Genomic DNA, 16,358 nt, shown 5'->3' on the forward strand with positions numbered 1-16,358 from the left:
CTGCCAGCTCTTGCCTGTCACAGTGAGGTTGGACTTTTAAAAAAATTTTTTTTATTGTGCCTGATGTTGGGGTCTGATCGATGGGCTGGAAGGTGTGTGCATTCAAACCGTGTAATGCAGAGATAGTTCCAGTCAGTTTAATCACCGTTCTAAATTAATGTGCTTGATGAAAACAATTGTAACCATAGTAACATACAGTTACAGTTGCATATAGTAGTTAAAGTCACAACTTCATTATTAATAGAGATGTGGCACAGACACAGGCAATTCACACACACACACACACACACACACACACACACACACACACACACAAGCTCTCTCCTTCTCTCCCTGTCTCTCAAATAACTATTTATAATGAATTGGGATAAATGTAATCTTATCTCACTACTTTCTCTGTGTATGATTTAGAGCAGGCAGAATTCTGTCTCTAACGACCCGTATATCAAATAACTAATGAAAATGAGCCGTTTATTTTTATCTTTTCAGTCACTCTGGTCAGTGACCAGGGTATAAGCCGCTTCGTATCGGGTGGTTCTTCGCTTCCACATCGTGCATTAAAATTAAGTAATGCACACCTAGCCGTGGATTATCCCTTGCGTAATTGTCTTCTAAGTAATGTTCTTATAAAACGCCATTTTATTATCTCTGTGCTAAAGCATTTATAAAACAGTGCAATCCAAGATGTGTTCTAGAGCCTTTACAATTATACCATATTCCTTTATGCCAACGATTTTCAAATTAACAGGGCTGATGTGTATGGACCTTAATCTGTAGCTGGTTTCAGGTAACAGCTCACTTGGATTTATTACCCGAGTCTGAGGCAGGCACTGTTGTAGAGAAAACCCTGTGTTCAGGTGCACATGGGTGGAAATGCATGTTACTGTGTTCGCTCTGTCATTGAAATCACTGAAAGGGTCTGAAACTACATTTCATTTGACAATTCATTTAATTCTCATAATAAAAGGGATGAGTGGCATGTAGGTTTAACGTGTTTTTGTTGATATTCACTTTATAACTGACATCGCACTTCAGGTCTGAACAGTAGGAAACAGTGAATGAGACACGAGAGTAGCTGGGCAAAGAAATCAGTTTTTTGTCGATACCCGATGTAGCTGTTTGTTTTGAAAGTCTTAAGCTGCAAAGCTTAAATTTATTAAATTTATTTAGAAAGCTGAAATTTATTTGGGTTTACTTTTGAAGACTGAATGATTTAAACACGCTGGGTCACATTAAGGAAGTTTATTTAATAATAACAATTAAGAGCCAGGTTCCAGCCCTGAGGAAATTGTATGAAAACCTGCGATGAGTATAATATTGTAGTTCACTATGCCTCTGTTTGCTTTCAGTAGTGCTTATCTCAGCCAGAATATTTCAAGCTTTAACATGTCAGCAGTGAACTCATCACTAATGAGAACAAGGTTTGTCTGGTCTTCCCAGACATCTTCTAGTTCCAGTGCCTGTTAATACACACAACGTTTTTTTTTTTGTTGTTTTTTTTTTTGTGGTTCTACATCTGTATGACTAAAACAGAAACCAGACCTAGAGTTGTGCATCTCTGTTCTGACCTGACTGACGCAGCATTCTCCATGACTGGCTGAATATTTGCTTACGCTGGTTTCAACACAATACTAATTATAGCACTATAAAAGTCTGTAATTTTGCAGGTCCTCAGGAGCTGGCTCTGTGTTTGTTTTCCGACTAGTCATAACAAACCGGCGTCCATGTCTGACATCGCAGTGAGGAAACCTTCTGCCTGAAGACGGACAGGTTAAATCATAGATTATGCGTTTTTGTTACTGGAACCATCTGGAGCATGAGGCCCTCGATTTTATCCCTGGCTGTAGATCTAAACATCACATCACATCCCATTCCGTTTCCATTCTCTATCCTGTCTCTGCTCTTTTTCTTTCGCATCGTTCATCGGGCCTATTGCAGGCTCTGGCCTGCAGTTGCTTTGAAGTGCTTTGGCAAAGGATGTCAGTTTCCTTACTGCGATGTGATGTGATGCGATATTATGGTCTTCCTCTTGGGATTTTCTGATTTAATGTGAGATCAGAGAGTGTGAGGCTAAATAATGCCAAGGAGGAACATTTAACATTGTGATCATTTCTCATGTAAAAGCTGTACATTTTAGACACGTATGCTAGTCTGTTCAGCAAACTCTGTAGCATAAACATTGCCATGTTATTGTCCTGGTCTTCTCTCTGTCTCTCTCTCTCTCCTCCTTCAGAAGAGGTTAGGAGCATGACAGGAAAAGAGTAAGGTAATCAAATAGCATACACGTCACAGAGGTCTGAAGACTTAGAGTAACATGCTGCCCATGAAAAATGTGCAGGACCGTCTGTTGAATGTCATTGTTTTCCAAATAAGCCTACAGCCAGGACACCCTAATCCACCATCTGGTGCAATGCAGATTGCAGATTAATAGGTAATGAATTAAACAAAAAATAAAAGACTGGTCATGCTGTTACAGGAAAAATAATCACAGACAGGGTGGTGGTGTGATGTGAAGTTGATTATTTCCCTGTAACTGTCATTCTAAAGAGTTCTATTCATCTTGTACAACAGCAGTTTGCCAGTTGTTACGTTTGTTATTAATTAAAGATCAACACCTTGTATCTGTTGTAGTTACTTTTTTTTGCTGTGGAACATCTGCAAAACACATTAGTTCCTGTTCTCACTTATATAATATCTGTAAAAAGTGACTTCATCACCAGACTCTTTCGTTTCTCTTGAAGGTGTAAAGGTATATATAGTTTTTATCTTGCTTTGTCCTGGAGAAATCTGTAGGTCAGGTCAGACAAGAAAGCCTAGTGCGAAGTCGGCGTTCCAGTTCATCCTAAAGGATCTGTGCAGGTCACTTGAATTCTTCCACCACCAACATCAGCAAATCATATCTTTATACACCTCGGCTTATTTTTTATTTAATTTTTTTACAGGTGCGTTGTCATGCTGGAACAGGTTTGCGACCCCCTAGTTCCACTGAAGGAAAATTGTAATGCTACAACATACAGTAGCTACAATAACTGTGTATTTGCAACTTTGTGGTAACAGTTTATGGAAAACCCACGTATATGTGATGGTCAGGTTTGGCCATATAGACTTGCCCAGTTTGCTTACTGTGTGTTTCAAGCCTCAGTAGTAATCATAACAAAAGATGCATGCACACTCAGGCTGCTGTGTTTGCTGTGTCTCTTATAATCAGGGTTAACAGACACATTGGTTGAATTGAATATATATTGATTCCAACCATGTTCTTTTCCTGTCATGGCCGTGATACTGACGGCTAACGTGAAGTGAATTAAAGGGGACTATTCATGATTAGAAGAAATTACAGGAAAAGCTTTGACCTTAGTATAATGGTACATTAGCAGAGTATATATTACTTATTGGATTGAGGCACTGTGCGGTAAGGAGATTTTATTAGATTCATGGAAAGATTGCTCTTTTGCCTTGGACCTTAGCCGTCATCCTGCCTAAAGCATCTTCAGATCACAGAGACACCAGAGCATTCTCTGACTTCATCATCTTTATTTAATCACTTTTAAAAGGTTTGCCTATGCACATGCACACTAGCATATGTGTGACTGTGAGTAGACCGACAGGTATGTGAGGATCCCTGGTGTGTGCGTCTTTGTGCGTCTGTCCGTCTGTGTGCATCTTTGTGTGTGTGTGTGTCTTACAGCTCTTTTTGTTGTGTATATACACACTGTTGGAATTGGTTAGGAGCAGATCTAATTCAGTAGCAGCTTGGCGGAGCTGGGAGCTACGCAGGAGTTCCAGGCATTGCTGTAAGCCATTGTGACTTACATAATCAGTTAGGTCATTTTTATGGGTTATCATTAATATGGATTCTTTAAAAGGTAAATCGTTATGAGGGGGGGAATCTATGACACAAATCTACTCGGAAGGTCATGTAATAAGAGATTTGTGTGCTTTCTACTCCATGGCCAAGACTTGCTTTGGAAAGTTCACATCCAAACATGACTTTGACATTTAAATTCAAAGCCTCCTGCCAGATTAATTTCTGCTTGTGGCCTTCTGCAGGTCTACGTTCTACATCCTGTTAAAATCAACACTTCTGCACCCACTATGCCAACAAAAATGTTTGGGGGTGCTTTCATTATGTGCCAGGGGATTGCTGTTGATCTCTTAAATACCCTCAATTGCCATATCAATGAAAGTGGAACTTTCATATAGTCTAGATTCATTACACACAAACTGAAATATCTCAAGGCTTTTTTTTGTTTGTTTTCTTGATGATTACGGCTTATAGCTCATCGAAATCAAAAATCCAGTATCTCAAAATATTAGAATAAAGAATTTATAATATAAAAATGTCGACATTCTGAAAAGTATGTTAATTTATGCACTCAATACTTGGTCAGAGCTCCTTTTGCACAAATGACTGCATCACTGCGATGTGGCATGGAGGCAATCAGCTTGTGGCACTGCTGAGGTGTTCTGGAAGCCCAGGTTGCTTTGATAGCGGCCTTCAGCTCGTCTGTATTGTTGGGTCTGGTGTCTCTCATAGGTTCTCTATGGGGTTCAGGTCAGGTTAGTTTGCTGGCCAATCAAGCACAGTAACACCATGGTCAGAAAACCAGTTACTAGTAGTTTTGGCACTGTGGGCAGGTGCCGAGTCCTGCTGGAAAAGAAAATCAGCATCTCCATAAAGCTTGTCAGCAGATGGAAGCATGAAGTGCTCTAAAATCTCCTGGTAGATGCTGCATTGACTCTGGACTTGAGAAAACACAGTGGACCAACACTAGCAGATGACATGGCACCCCAAATCATCACTGACTGTGGAAACTTCACACTGGACTTCAAGCAACTTGGATTCTGTTCCTCTCCACTCTTCCTCCAGACTCTGAGACCTTGATTTCCACATGAAATGCAAAATTTACTTTCATCTTCCCCATGATTGTTGTTGTGTCTACTGAACCAGACTGAGAGATTAAAGGCTCAGGAAACCTTTGCAGGTGTTTTGAGTTAATTAACTGATTAGAGCTCTTCTCAGGTCGGCATTTCTGTATAATAAATTCTTAATTCTGATATTTTGAGACACTGGATTTTTGATTTCCATGAGCTGTAAGCCGTAATAATCAAGATTATAACAAAAAAGCCTTGATATGTTTCACTTTACGTGTAATGAATCTAGAATATATGAAAGTTCCACTTTTTGAATTAAATTACAGAAAAAAATGAACTTTTCCACAATATTCCTTTTTTTTTTTTTTTTTAGATGCACCTGTATTTTGAGGTTTACTTACCTTAGATGTGCTGTATCAGACCTGAGGCTCCTTGAATTCTCTCGGAGGTCTTGCTGACAGTAAAAAGATGTGACTGATTCTCTTAAGGTGAATTCCGTGTAGCTTGTTATGCTGTAACCTTCAGGGAGTGTCTCTCCCTGCTTCCCAGTTACTGAACACTAATTAATGCTGTGCGTAGGAGTGTCATGCCCAAGCACACTTACTCCTTATCTGCTTTTATCCCCTCTGTCCTTTATTTTCACTTCTTTCTGAGTCACGGGAGCAAACGCTGAAACACTTTGGCTACTAGAACTATGGTTCCACTAAATGCTGTATTATCCCGAACGGTGCTTGCTTACTCTGTTTTTCATTCCTTATACGGCACAGAATGACTTTATTGCCAGTGTTGTGACTATGCTGCAAACCTTTTTTCATCTTGTGCAGTAATAGATCTCAGGATAGAGGTCTAAAGTCATGTCTCTCTCAGTTTAATGCTCATGCACATGGATATGTGAATGTCATTTGAAGTAACTGGCTTTTGAGGTTAACCAGTGAACAGCATTGGTTTAACTGTAAAACCCTGTTAAGCATTCGAGCAATCAGTGTCTGTGCTCTTTAATGAACGTAATTGTTGACACTTAAAATTGTCTGTTATTGACCTGAACTTAAATATTTAAATATAAAAAACAAACTAAAATTAGTATCGTCCTTAATGACTCGGAGTTCTGTGACTCCTCATTGTAAAATAAAATCTATTGAGTGTTGATGGAGAGGTTGTTTTTATTTATTTATTTATTTTTTAGCTCCAGAAGTCATATGAGAATGTATTCAGTGAAACAGGAGCATGAAAAGATATGAAGGTTTGTGTGAATGCCAGTGCTTTTTCAGCACAGTCAAATACAATTGTCCTCTGAAGTGCGTCTACTTTTTGGACAAATGATTTACTTGCTTAAATTATTGCTTGCTGTTATAACCAGACTTTTGTTAAGACAGGTGTCTTTTAAAACTTTAATTATTTGCACTTCATGACAAGTCATTGGGTGTAATTATTGTCTGTAATAATAGTAAACATTTCTCATTCTCTTCCCAAATAATACATTAGTCACTGGTCTATCAAACACACGTAATTCAGCTTTTTCTAGGCTTGCCGTACATGACTGTGCTTTTGCTGTTACGATCGAAACCTTTTCTCAGTTCTTTTAAATTCATTCAGATCTCTTGTATATTATGTACATATGCCATGTGTTAAACATAATGTTGCCAAACCAGTGAAGTCTTCACTAAGAAGCCAGCTCACTGTTGATTCAGCTGTGTGTATGTTTAGCTCCTGCAGTGTTTCTCAGCAGTATCTACATGCAACAGGACATGAAAGATTTCTCATATGCTCACTTATCACCAGATAAGAGAGAATGAAACTCCCCTTTTTCTTTGATGTTTTCAGGTTGTTGGACATTTGTGCAGCTCTTATGATCTAGAATGCTGGCATGCTAATTAAAAACAAATATATAGAAATTCAGGCATACAATAGGAGGAGGATCTCAGGGTCCTGGACAAAAGTGTTTTACTTGACTGGTCTACGTCATGTATAAGTCAGAAGGCAGTCTAAAGGATTTATCTAAATGAAATGAGATGTAATGCATGTTTTATATTGAAATTCGTTTGCATTTGTGCAGTGTGGCAGGATGTCTGATTAGTACTGTATTTGGTTAGCAGCAGGTTTTATAGATCTCATTCTGATCTAAAACACAATGCAATATCACTGTTGTAGCACAGACCATTTGGTGAAATATTAAACAGTGAATGAAAACCAAGCCATCCCAGAGGCCTAGTTTTTCTGGTTTGCTTTCTCTGTGGCAGCTTTTTCCATTCCCACCACGGTCTCCTCCCTACTGGTCAACTGAGTCTGAAAACAGAGCTGTTGGTTTGAATACTATTTAACTGTGTGTAGCCAAGTTATCACTAATGACAGGGTTCTTTTGCTTCAGAGAGGAACAAATAAAAAATGGAAACCAATGACTATTTCTGGAATTTTGTAGGTGATTTACACAGCACACTATTAGTTTTTAAATTAATAGGACAAATCTACATTTAATGCTGGTGTATTAAAACGACCTTTTCCCCTTGTGCATCAGAGTGACTTTCTGGAATGGTTCGTCCAGATGTCTGCACATACGCACTTCCATGTGCCCTGTTTCAGTAAGAAAATTGACCACCACAACACAATTAGCATTAAAGAAAGCCTTCCCAGAAGAGTGGAGGTTATTATAATGGCAAGGGTTTGACTAACTCTGGAATGGGATATTCAAAAAGCACGAGTGTGATTGTCAAGTGTCCACATACTTTGGGCCATATTTATGACTACACTTATTGATGATATGTATACAAGACTCTCTAGCAAAGCTAGAGGGTCTGGTTTGTAAGACTAGGGGTGGTTCATTTTTGATTCATGAATGAGTTTTTATCATGTAATTATCAATGATTCAGTTCATTTTTAAAAAAAATAATTTGCATAGCGCTTTTAACGACATACATTTTCACAAAGCAGCTTTACAGAAATTTGTATGTACTGAAGCTGACCATGATGGCCTCAAATTCTTGTTCTTGGTTGACCGGAGTGGAACCTGATGTGGCCTTCTGCTGTTATACCTCATCCACCCCAAGGTTCGATGTTTTATGCATGCTGATATGCTTTTCTGCTCGCTGTGGTTGTTACTAAGGAGTTACTATCCTTCCTGACATCTTGACCCAGTTTGGCCATTTTCCTCCTCTCTTATCAGCAAGGCGTTTCCACCCACAGAACTGATGCTCACTCAGAGTTTTTTTTTTTGTTTGTTTTTTTTTGCACCATTCTGTGTTAATTCTAGAGACCGTTGTGTGGGAAATTGCCAGGATATTAGCAGTTTCTGAAATATTCAAACCAGCCCCATTGGCAACAGCTGTACCAGAGTCAAAGTCACAGAGATCACACTTTTTCTTCAATCTGATGTGAGATGTGAACATTACCCGAAACGCTTGACCTATATCTGCATGATTTTAATACATTGCGCTGCTTCCGCATGATTGGCTGATTAGATAACTACATGAATTTTGCAGGTGTTTCTAATAAAGTGGATGCAAGTGTATGTGTTTCAGTCTACAGAGAAGAAAATCCCTTCTTTTTTATCAGTCAGACAGCTTAAGGGTTACCTGGGTGGAGAAAAAATAATTTCTTGTGTCTTTGTTGGATGATAATGATGTCTGACCATAGCTTGATCCTCATGGGTTGGACAAAGCCCATGGACTCTGAATTACATTAAATTGTGGATTGTGGAACACTCACATCATGGAAATACTCTCTTGTTAGAAAATACATCCATGTTTTTTTGCTGTGGTATTTGCTATTAAATGTCAACTACAGCATTTGTAATGATATTTTTTGCATTTTAAACCAAAGCTTATCACAAATATCAATTGCAGTGATTTCCTTCTTCAGTACTTGTTTTCACTTTATAATGTTTATTTACTGTGATGAATTTGAATGTTTTGTATAGCACTTTGGGATGAACTGCTGTTGTCTTTAAATGTGCTTTATAAATCAATTTGACTTGGCTTTTACTCTGGGTAAGTTGGGTTTATGTTACCTCTTCATGCCAGACCCAGACAGTGAAACAAACAGAAACACACACTGAGGTGGTACGGTCAGATGCTCTTTCAGGTAACCTGGACCACAGGGCCACTCATAGTATCAGTCAGCCTCTCACAGTGGTGCACGGGAAGTAAAGAGCCGTACATGTAACATTCCTTGTTTTGTGGTTCTAAGGAATGTTTTCTGGCTTTACTAAGTTTGACCACAGTGACTTGGCTCTCTGATGCATTTCATCTGCCATGTCCTACAGCTCTCCTTATCAAAATCACTCGTTCACACTGAATTTAGATGGTATATTTATTCCTGATTGTCTGTGGGGGATGCCAACTTGTTTCAATTTTCTCTGCCTTTTAATATTTATGTTTCTCTTTTGTCAAATATTTGCTCTTTCAATGTGTGTTTTCTGTCTAGCGGTTGAGAACACACGCAGTCTTTTACGGAAAAAACTCAAGCCACCCTCTCCCAAAGGAGTGTCTGTCTTTTTCCTTGTCTCAATAATCCTTACCGCAGTGTGTATTTATATTGAGAGATTTACCAGCTTTCCTGAGGGAAGAACATGTCTTGACCTTGTTTAAAGTGGTAGTTCTAAGCTTATACACAAATCTCACTTACGTCATCATGCTTGCTTCTCCTGGTCCCAAGGGTGGAATTTGCAAATGGCACCATTAAATATACCTGATTCCTGAACACCTAGCAGCACAGCATGAGTCGGTGCTGGCACATTGTTTAAATGCACAGGAACATACCAATCTCAACTATTTAGCAACTTACCGGCTATAATTTTGTTTTTAGTTAAAACATCTCTGCAACTGGGTAATGATGCAAATTCCACAATGACAATAAATTAGGATTACTGCCCTGACAGCTTTGACTGTGAGTTGCAGGGTGAGTCATATTAAATTATATAGCATCATATTATATTATATTATATTATATTATATCATATCATATATCATATCATATATCATATCATATATCATATCATATCATATTATATATTTTTGTCCCTTGACAAAATAATCATGTTTTTATTCTTATGCATTTTATTCTTATGCAATCGGGTTGTTCGTGCCTCAGCCTGTCTCTGTGTCAATCCCAGATTCTCATTAGTCCAATCTCTCAAGAACAAATTGTTGAATGTTTGTAGGATTTATATGGAATTTATCATTGTAATTGAGGGTCAAGGTCAAATGTCTGAAATACTTTTTATTCAGTAGCTTCCATCCTGTTCGACATAATCACCACCACCTGTACACCTACTCATTCATGGTTTATCTAATTAGCTAATCATGTGGCAGCAGTGCAATGTATAAAATCATGCAGATACGTGCCAGAATAGCCTGGTCTGATGAATCTCGATTTGTGCTGAGGCACACAGATGGTAGGGTCAGAATTTGTCACCAACAGCTTTAATCCATGGACCCAATCTGCCTTGTGTAAACACTCCAGGCTGGTGAAGGTGGTGTAATGGTATGGGGAACGTTTCATGGCACAGTTTGGGCCTGTTAATGCCAATCAATCGTCACTTGTATGCCACAGCCTGTTTGATTATTGCTCCTGACCATGTGCATTCCTTCAGGCCACAATTTAGCCATCTTCTCATGGCTACTTCCAGCATGATAATGCACCATGTCATAAAGCAAGTCATCTCAAACTTTTTTCATGAACATGACCGTGCGTTCAGTGAGGCTTTATGGTGTAGAAGTTGTTGACTGACTCAAGGTCAACTTGCATGTCTCTATAGACTAACCACCGGGTGTTAAGTTCTCTAGTTCCGAGTTGGCCAAAAGGCAGTGAGGGTTGTTACTTGTAGAACAAACAATGGTGTCCGTCACCTTAGAAACTACACTACAGCTTGTGTAGTGAAAGCAAGGGCAAATAAAAGCTACGTCCAAATTGGCTGATGGGAACAAAGTGATGTCATTCCTGGAGTCAAAGTCCTCCAGAACAGTAGTGTTATCTTAGTTCAGTGCTTCGTGGGAAGATGAACTATGTGCTGTGAAGAGATAAGAACAAGGTGCTAGTGTTATTAGACTTCACTGTGATGAATTTAGTGATGCATGTGAAGGGGTTTGGTCTGTTCATTGAGCATTTCTCTGAAGGATTTCTGCATTCACAGAATTTAGTTTAATTTAATGTCCCACGTTTAATAGTTAGGTGATACAGTGATGTGAAAAAGAATGTGCTGATTTCTTCTGTTTTTGAATATATCTCCTACTAAATAGTTTCAGAAAGTAAAATAAAATCTAAGTTCAAACAAAGGCAACGTAGAAACAAACTACAGTTATTAAATTATGTTATTTATTGAAGCAAAAAAAGTTATCCAATACCAACTGAGCCTGTGTGAAAATGTATTTGCCCCCATAGTTACTGTTTCCCCAAATCTATGGAACTGCTTTTATAATGGGGTTCAGCTAGAATAGACACAACCACATCTGATTACTGCAAACCCTGTTCAATCAAATCAACACTTAAATAGAACTTTTTCAACAGCATGAAGTTGGTTAAAAGGTCGTACCCAGTAGCACACTATGCAAAAACCGAAAGAAATTCCAGAAATAATGAGGAAGATGATGATTGAAATACATCAGTCTGTGAAGGGTTACAAGCTGTTTCCAAGGCTCTGGGACTCCAAAGAACCACAGTGAGAGCCGTTATCTCCAAATGGAAAAACTGCACAGTAGTGAACCTTCCCAGAAGTGTCCAAACTTCCAAAATTCCTCCAAGAGCACAGCAACTACTCATCCAGGAAGTCACAAAAGAGCCAAGGACAACATCAAAGGAACTACAGGCCTGTCTTGCATCAATAAAGGTCACTGTTCATGACTCCACTATCAGAAAGACACTGGGCAAAAATGGCATCTATGGAAGTGTGGCGAGGTGAAAACCCCTGCTAACCCAGAAGAACATTAAGGCTCGTCTGAATTTTGCCAAAACACACCTTGATGATCCTCAAACCTTTTGGGAAAATGTTCTGTGGTCTGATGAGACAAAAGTGGAATTGTTTGGAAGACAGGGGTCCCGTTACATCTGGTGTAAACCAAACACAAAATTCCACAAAAAGATCATACCTATAGTCAAGCATGGTGGTGGTAGTGTGTAGGTGTGAGGATGCTTTGCTGCTTCAGGGCCTGGGCAACTTGCAATAATTGAGGGAAACATGAATTCTGCTCTTTATCAGAAAATCCTAAAGGAGAATGTCCAGACTTCAGTCTGTAAGTTGAAGCGCAAGCGCAACTGGATTATGCAGCAAGACCATGATCCAACGCATAGGGGTAAATCCCAGTCCTAGAAGTAAGTGAAAGTCTGATCTCCATTTATGGGAAGTGTTTCATTGCAGTTATTGATACTAAATTTGGCACAACCAGATTTTAAATTTAAGGGGGCAATTAGTTTTTCACGTTGGTGATAGGTGTTGGATTAATTTTTTTCTTGCTTCAATATCAAATATAAATAAAAACTGTATTGTGCGTTTACTCGGGTTGCCTTTGTTTTATGTTGTATTTTGTTTGAAGATCTAAAACTATTTAGTATGAGAGATGCACAAAAACAGAAGAAATCAGGAACATAATTTTTCACAGCACTGTACAGAGTTCAAATAAATAGAACTAGACACAGGCACCATGTCCACACATTCATAAACTCATTCACAATTGGGAGCTATTTAGCAAAGCCAGTCCTTCTACCAGCATGTTTTTGGGAGGAAAATGGAGAACCCTGAAGGGAACTCACACAGGCATGGGGAGAACATGTGGAACTCCACACTCAGTAACCCGAGGTCAGGAACGAAACAGAAGCTCAGAGAACCGACTGAGCATGGATGGATATTCCAGTCCGCATTACATTCTTATTGTAAGATTAATCATTATAAAAAATTATTATATTAAAAATCTTATTTCATACTCCACATATGCAGAGAGATAATAATAATAATAATATATATATATATATATATATATCCCACAACCTAAGTTAGGAAACTTCTGGAAATAATAGAGCCTGAATGACCAATGTGAAACTTTTACTTAAAATATTGTATTGTTTTTTTTTTTTTTTTTTTTTTTAACACTGCTGAGTAGTGTAGAAATTGTATTACTATGGCTTCACCATGACACAGTGCACAATCTGAGAAAAGTGACCCCCTTTGAATTCTCTGTTCTCTGTTCTCTGAAGATCCTCTGAGGAAAACCCTGAAACGATGACACCTAAGGAAATATACTTTTGACCTACAATCCGGTTGCAGTGGGTCCAGGCGTCCATTCCACCGGCACGCATTTGCTAAGGAATGTTTTTCCTCACAATAGAGTCTAATTTGCTTGGCGGTATGTTTTCAGCAGGATGTCTCTTAAGCTGACTTTTGTTCAACATTGAAATTAGAATTCAAGAGCAAAAGTCACATCCCAGAGCAGACTTCTGGCCAGTTCTCAGCATCAGTTAACACTCAACAGGAATCTGTGTGTTACAGTGTGTGACTGTGTTGTAATCCAGTGTGTTAATTCCTGTACTTTAGGAACTGTGACTCGTGTAGTGCACTGGAAGAACAACAAATGCTTTGTCCTAATTAATTACAGACCGCATTGTACAAAAACAAATGAGAAATGAGTTGATGGAATTCACAGCGAATGATCGTCTCTAACAGGGATACAGTGTGATTGGGAGAAAGCAGAACAGAATATCAACACCATGGCCACATTTATTTACATGTACAGGCAAAACAAAACATGTATAGTAATATGGCCATGGTGTTGTATTCTGTTTTGCTTTCTCACAGCTCACTAGAAAAGAATTTATGCTCTTTATGCATTCAGCCCTGGTCTCCATCTCAGCTTTTTAGGTATGGCCACAATTAATGATCCCCATTTTTTCCCCTCATTTTTCTCTGCCATCTTAAAGAGAAGAGGTATGACTTCCGGCAGCTGTCTTTCTTCTAATGTGATTCTGTTCTAGGGAGTAAAGTATTGAGTATCGGTGCCCTATATATCTTCCCTGATATTATTGTGTGAAAGAAATGGTGTGAAACTGGTGACTGATATTTACCATGCGTTTCACCAAACACATATATAATCATATGGAAGTAACATTAGCATTTAAAAGTTGTTGAGGTAAAAAAGGTAATCCGAGTTAACGCCTGTGATTAAGCTCTGTGAGCATTGTGCAGCTGTGTATCATAGTTAAACACAGTCAGTGGGCCTCAGCCGAGACTTCCTATTGTCCGCTGTGAGCTGCTGTTCCTGTGACCCACCCTGGCCCGTACGCTGAACTCTTGTTTAATTGCCTGTTCTAACGCCATCAAAATCTGTCATTAACCTCTGACCTGTCTAGGGTCAACCTTAAAAACCAGTCCCGTGTGGAAAAACATCACACACAGTGTGCATTGACTAACAATTGGCCTGTGCAGGAAGCAGGAAGCGACCGCTCAGGCTTTTAGAATGCACATTCAAAAGTTAACATCAAAAACAGAACATGTTAAGATATTGCTTTTCTCTGGTAGAATTGGCACTCTAAGTAAAGCTGCATCGTTTACCAGAAACACAAATTTCTTACTAACTGGCTGTCTAAATATGTGCGCTAATTTCAATTTGCATCCGATCTCGGACCGACAGCAGGGAGAGTTTTGTAACATGTCGCCGTCAGCGTTTGAAACACTAGGCAAACTTTAAAAATACAGTTTTCAGAATGTGCAGGATTTAGAAGAAGAAGCCTTTTTGTCATGTACACTACAGAACTACTACTTTTCTTCATATATTGTTAGGAAGTTGGGGTCAGATCGCAGAGTCGGCCATGATATGGCACCCCTCGAGCAGAGAGATTTAAGGGCATTGCTCAAGGGCCCAACGGTGTTAGCTTGGCAGTGCTGGGGCTTGAATCCACGACCTTCTGATCAATAACCCAGAGCCTTAACCATTGAGCCACCACGGAAAAAGGGTCACTATGCCCTATGGATTTAATCTAATGGATCTAATGATGTCTAGTACTTGTTAGCATTTACAGAAAAGCACCAGGCTGTGTGAATTCAGAATAGATTGTATAGAGTCATTGTGTCACCCTCTTTTTACCCAGCCTGGTCGAATCGAGTCGCTCGTGTTCTTTTTGTAGCGGTTAGACAGGTGAATGTTTGATCATGGATTAAGCTCTCTAAATGTGGTTTAAGCCACCACAATAAAGAAAAATTTCACACCCTTCTGTTGTACTGCATTATTTTAATTTTTGCAGATACTTGAGGAGATCTAATATTTATACTAATATATGTCGTAAGTAAAGGTATAGTAAAGGAAGTTGCTTTAAATAAACTAAGATTTGAAAACATTAGTGTAGTATCTAGTGTTATATTAAGAGCTCTTTTGCATTTCCCTTTGCTCTCCTTTCCTTTCCATCGAGTTAAACGTGGCTGAATGGAGACATCAGTGTGGCCCAGGCTCTTTTCCCAGACCAGCAGCAATCAAGCCTTTCTAATGAGAAATGGTAAATGTCATGGCTCTTGGCCTCCCCTGTCTTTGTTCCCTCAAGGCTACTGGGAAAGACATTCCTCTCTGCACTAAAGCTCAACCACATCGTCCAGCAGCCGACAGCGTGCAGCTAATAGTGATTGACTCGCTTGTCCCCATCAAGAATCTTTAACAGAAAGCCACTAGGTCTTAATCCTAACTGGAAAAGCAGCGTAATGGAGAGGCATTAATACCCCCCAAAACAGCAGGCTTCTAAAGCTGTCAGTACTAAATCCTACTTACTTTCCATACACTGCTGAGTCTGCTGAACCAATTTTCTGGAAATAGACTGAGTTAGTTGTTGTGGATGTGAAAACATCTGTATTAAATGCTCCAAGTTATACGAAATTCGAGAAACCATTAAGAAATGCCCAATTTAGAAAGCCGAGTTCCAGAAATCTCCCTAATCTGTGTTAAATATGAAATGTAAAAATATACCAAATTTTGGATACACTCAATTCTATAGGTTTGGAGAATCTTTTTTTGACAGAGGCTGCTTTCTTAATCTGTTACCAGCTGCATTTATATTTGAATACTACTCACATTGTTAATAAACATCAGAGGAAGCCATCTCTCTTGGTGTATCTTCACTAAAAGATGATCACAAGCAGAAGCTATATCCTTGTCTGAGATTTAGTTGCTATTCTATACTATTATATTATTTGTAGTTAATGGGAGTGGAATAAATATTATGAAAATGGATTTACAAAAATTACAAAAAAATTCAGTTAGTGGATAACTAACCGTTCCTTTTCTCTTTTTCCTCTGTCGTATCAGCCGGTTTGTTTAGCTTGTTGGTTTGCCTTTGGTTTAAGGACTTTTTAAATGTAATGCTTGATTTACTGTCTCAAATGATTGCTGTCAGTGTAAAAACCATTTAAACGTGACAAAGCGACGGAGCGACGAGAGGCAGAGAAAAACACCTTCATCTCCAGCCTGAGAAGAATTCATTTTCTGCATTTTCATTCTCCGTCATTCAGTCCCTGTGTGGAC

The 16,358-nt window shown here is 38.9% G+C and overlaps 1 protein-coding gene across 9 annotated transcripts in view; it reads left to right on the forward strand.

The window, feature by feature from the left end:
* Positions 1-16,358, forward strand: part of tanc1b (tetratricopeptide repeat, ankyrin repeat and coiled-coil containing 1b) — a 161,375-nt gene that overhangs the window by 19,187 nt on the left and 125,830 nt on the right. The window lies entirely within an intron of this gene.

This window comes from Ictalurus punctatus, chromosome 6 (genome assembly GCF_001660625.3).
Source record: "Ictalurus punctatus breed USDA103 chromosome 6, Coco_2.0, whole genome shotgun sequence".
Taxonomy (NCBI): Eukaryota; Metazoa; Chordata; class Actinopteri; order Siluriformes; family Ictaluridae; genus Ictalurus; species Ictalurus punctatus.